Genomic DNA, 5,007 nt, shown 5'->3' with positions numbered 1-5,007 from the left:
GTTTTGTTCATTTCTTTTTGTAATAATTGTTGTGTTATTTTTGTTGCACATGGTGAGAAAAGAAATGGGTTTTTGTTGTTAGAGTCGAATCTTTGCGAATTTTTCTGTTGAATAATGTCACTAATTTCAATTTAGTGGAAAGAAGATTGAATTTTTGGATAAAATACAGGTAGATTCTTGATGGGTTTTGCATGGAATTGTGAAAAGACCAAAAATTCCATTTAGTTTTTAGTTTGTTTTAGATGACATTCATTTAGTTCTTTGGAATTTGTTGGGACAAGCATTTGGGTTCATTTAGATGAAAAGCTATAGTTGTCTGTGACGGTCTACACCAACTTGCAAGATAATGTTTGCTTTGATCTATTGGACCTTAAGAACTGAGCTCTTTGAGAACTATCTTATGGCACATATTTACTAAACAAAGTTGTAGTAGTAGTCTTCAAAATACAAATCATGGCGACTGCAACTTCATGATCATGATCTGGTTATTGCTTTGGGGCAACTTTATTATTAGCTATGAAATTCCCATTGTAATTTCGCATATGGGAATAGATCCTCCATAGCTTTTCGACGACCTTCATGGTGTAGTTGCAGCAGTCCAGCAGTGCCTATAAGTGGGTATGCAAGGCGGTGGGGGATAGCCAACTATGGCAAGCAATCCACGCCCACGCATAGCCACAGGTTTCCTAGGATCAAGTGCTCCACCATGCACAAATGGGCTATTACTGGAAACGGAGCCTGCAAATTTAACAGCCATATGCCATGTCCATGTTCTTAAAATCATTCATATAAATAAATTCAATGTAATTAGTTAAAGCAAAGTGCTGAGAATTTAAAAAAAAAAATCACAAATTCGAGATACAAAAAAGTGATTGTAGATGAAATTGAAATCTTAAACTTACTAGATGCCATATGTTAAAGATAATTGAATTAATTAATTGAACTAATCTCGAATTTAACATGTTATAAGATTTAATTATATATATATGGTTCAAATAAAATCTGAAAATATCTCCAATTTTATTATGAGAAAAATATATATAAAGTTATCTTAAAGTTTAGTTGCTAGTACCTTTCTCAACCAGCTCTCGAGCCAAGGTGGAAGTGGGAACAAAGAGAGAGGAAGCTAAGAGAAAGCATACTAGGAGAAATAATGCTTTCATTTTGGATTATCACAAGGCAGGTTGAGTTGAAAACCTCCTCTCTCGACTGCTACTTATAGGCAAATTTCAAGCCTGTTGTGGAAAAAAAAAAAAGACTGATGGCATTATATTCAACGATTGTTTAATAATATTTCTAAATTATTGGGGCAAACTGAGGAAATTTCCAGGAAAATGACTGCATTAACGTTTGGGACCAATTTTTTCACACAAAAGAATCAATTTCTGGTACGTGATATGACTTTTGTAAGACTTTTGAATCACAACAATTAATATTTCGTAAATTGAGTGTGAGTCTTTAAATTTGTCTTTTTTATCAATATTTTTTGGCTTGAAAAAATTAAAAAGATTTTGGAGAGAGACTTAATGGAGTGAAGAAAATTCAAAATAGTTGTTTTTATTCTATATCATTTATCATTTATCTATATATAAAAGTGTGAACTCTAAAATTGTTAATAATAATCAATTAAATATTTTTATAAATTTTTAAATTAATAAATTTGTCCTTAAATATATAATTTTTATTAATTTATTTAAATTGAATTTAAATCAACTAGAATTAAAAATAGAATTTATGAGAAATTAAACTACTTAAAATTTTAAAATTTTAATTTTAAAAGTGTTAATAGTGATTGATTAAAATATTTTTAGTAATTTTTTTTATGAATTTTAATTTAAATCAAATTTTTTATCATTAGACTCTTTTTTGTATAACTAAACTAAAAAAATACTAAAGGTGATTGACTAAATCCTTAATAAAATTTTAATTTTAAAAATATTAAAAGTGATTGATTAAATTAGTAATTTTTATAAGTTTTAATTTAAATGATTTTATTTTTATTATTAAACTTTTTTTTTATAAGTAAAATAATTTTTCACATAAAATGAAAATACAAATAGAATAATATCAAAATTTAATATAGATAGGAATAAAAATAACTATATGAAGTTTGCCTTTTTAGTTGTTATAAAAATAATTGTATTGATTATTTGATCATTAATAACATAAATAAATATTTTTAGTCCATTGAAATAATTTTTTAATATATAATTCTTACACTTTAATATAACTTTTATAATTAATTTTTTTTATATTTTTTCCTTTAGAGTTTTATAATTGTTATTCTCATGAACAAAAAGAAACATCAAATCAAATATAAATCAATTGTACCTCATCCACCAACAATTAGTACTATGGGATTCGTTGAACGATTTAATTAGAGTTTTCATATGTAAAATTAAATAATTTAAGAGATGATAGAATTACCAGTAACTTAAGATTAGGTTCTGTCAAATTATCATAAAAATTATTCACATTGATTAAAACAATAATTGATTTAATTTTCTCTAAACTTTTATCTTAATATGCTTATATATGATTAATTTATATATGAAGATTATTTAATCTTTCTAAAATTTGTTAAATTGCTCACTTTTGTTGTCATCTTAGTGGTTGAACGACCTAACGTAATTATTTTAAATAAAAAATTATTAAGTGAAGTAAAATTAATTATTTTTGGTTAATTTTTTTAAATATGTCTATGCTAAACTTACATTTATTTAAGAAAATTTATTTGTTTATGTTGAAAATAAAACCATTATGAATTGTACAGGTATTACATAACAAGTTTGTTATTCTTAAAATTGAAATTTTCTTAATAAAACATGACAAGTACTAAGATTAAGAATTTATTTTATTTTATTTTTTTAAATGATGTGTTTTAATATTTTTATATAATAAAAATTTATGTAGAATAAAATTGTTTAAATAAAATAAAAATTAAGCTTTCAATTAATAGAATGTACAATTACATTCAATTGATGGAAATATAAATGAAAGATTATCCAAAGTAGAAAAATGAGACAAAAAATTGATCGGTTATGCATAATTTCATCTTTTTCATATGATAAAGAAGATTAGTACTATAGGATGTTCAATGACAAATATATAAATGTATTGGTTTCAAATTTCTTTAGAATTTACATGAAACTTTTTTATTTGGAAAAAATATTGTATACTCTTCATTTTCTCCTTTATGTCAATTGAAAAATATTCATTGTTATATAAAATTTTTTTTAAGGTTTTCATATTAGATAATATTTGTTCAAAAGAATTGAAATTCATCGAATTAATTATCACTATTATATTTAATATAAAAATATTATTATAAATTATAATTCAACTAAATTTAAGTGTGATTTAAAGGTATTAATCAATAAAATTCATTTGATAATTTTATATTTAATTGTGTATTTAATATTTCAATCATTTTGATTTTTGATTTTCATAATTTTGAGTTGGATTTTAGATTTAAAATTAGCGACCAATTTGATTGAGTCAAGTTTTATCATTTACTTTCACTACAAGAAAAGAATCATTTAGTGGCAATTTTTACTAAATTCTTTTATAGCAACGTTTATGTTTGAAAACACCACTAAAAGCATACTTTTTGCGGTGTTTGTTGATCTAAATGCCATTAAAATTTATTAAATATAAAATATAATTTTCTTTAAAAGAAACGCACCGTTTTAAAAAAAATTTTAGTGGCATTTCTATTAAAAATGCCGTTAAATGCATTGATTTTTATAAATTTTATGATGTTTATATTGAAAATGCAATTAAATAGTTTCTTTAAACACTCCAAGCACCTAAAAGTAAGAAGTTAGTGGTGTTTTTAAATAAAAATATTGCTAAAAGCAAGAAGTTAATGGTATTTTTAAGTACAAATGCCACTAAAGGCAACAAGTTAGTGGTGTTTCTTTAATAAATGCCGTTAAATTTTCCCTAAATTTCAAATACCATACCTTTTTGACCCCTTTTTTACCATTTCTCCTTTTTTTTTTTTCTTTTACACTTTTTTACCATTTCCACTCGTTATAGGTTGATTTCTTTGCATTTTTTGTCTAATTTTCTGCAAAGTTTCAATCATTTTTTAGTTAATTTTCATATTATTTTCTTCCGTTTCTATAAAATTCTAGTTAGCTTACTTGCATTTTGGGTCAATTTTTTAAAATTCCCAAGAATTCCAAATGGGTCATTCCTTTTTTACCACTTATTCTAATCTGGTTCAAGCTCTGTTGATAAGCATGTTATTATCTCTTAAAATGCCTTATGGATGCTTATAATAAGCATTTCACTATTGCAAAATCCTCATAACTCTTGGAAGTAAATTGGGAACTAAGAAAAGTTAAGTTCACCAACCTATTCTGTTCGCAGGAGTTTCTACGATGTTGAAGAAAACTTTTTTCATCTTTCCTTAGTGTTTAGCATTTAGGGTATGTTTATTCTTCTTTTCTATCTTTCAGTGTCAGTTTTGATACTGTTGACTTGTAATTTATGATCATTAGCTTTCTCTTTTGTAGTAATGTCAAATGAAAAAACTATCTTATTTTTTAGTTTTTTTTATGGTTTTTTGGGTTTGTCTCTAAAATTTTCAACCATAATATAGAAATTTTCATGTGGGTCCCTTAGTCAATAAGCTGTCTTATTTTTCTTATTTCTCTTTCATGGTGCCCATACTTTGTTTAAAAAACAACTTGACAATTTGAGTAGAGAATAGATCAGTTCTGGGAGTTTCAAGAGCAATCCAATAGCTGGGTTGAAGTGAAACTTCCATTTGATCTTATATTTTGTGTTAATAATAATTGTACTAAAGTGGGTTTGATTCATCAATCAATAAAGAACAAAGAAAAGCAGTTAGAAAATAAAAAATGTTAAATACATATTTGACCCTTGAACTATAAAATTTTTGTCACATTGATACTTAAAGAATTTTTTTGTCACATTGGCACCTAAACTTTTAAATCGTTATCACGTTGGTACTTTGAACTAACGTCATTAGTCAAC

At 25.0% G+C, this 5,007-nt stretch overlaps 1 long non-coding RNA gene across 1 annotated transcript; it reads right to left on the bottom strand.

The window, feature by feature from the left end:
* Nucleotides 1-336: 336 nt before the first annotated feature.
* LOC149519186 (uncharacterized) lies at nucleotides 337-1,468 on the bottom strand. Its single transcript, XR_016341936.1, has 2 exons — nucleotides 1,073-1,468; nucleotides 337-738 (listed from the first exon to the last, which is right to left on the bottom strand). It is a non-coding gene; the product is annotated as an uncharacterized LOC149519186 (long non-coding RNA).
* Nucleotides 1,469-5,007: the final 3,539 nt, after the last annotated feature.

This window comes from Durio zibethinus, chromosome 4, assembly GCF_047325235.1.
Source record: "Durio zibethinus cultivar Kanyao isolate XHJ-2024 chromosome 4, ASM4732523v1, whole genome shotgun sequence".
Taxonomy (NCBI): Eukaryota; Viridiplantae; Streptophyta; class Magnoliopsida; order Malvales; family Malvaceae; genus Durio; species Durio zibethinus.
This window is presented reverse-complemented; position numbering and strand designations above follow the sequence as displayed.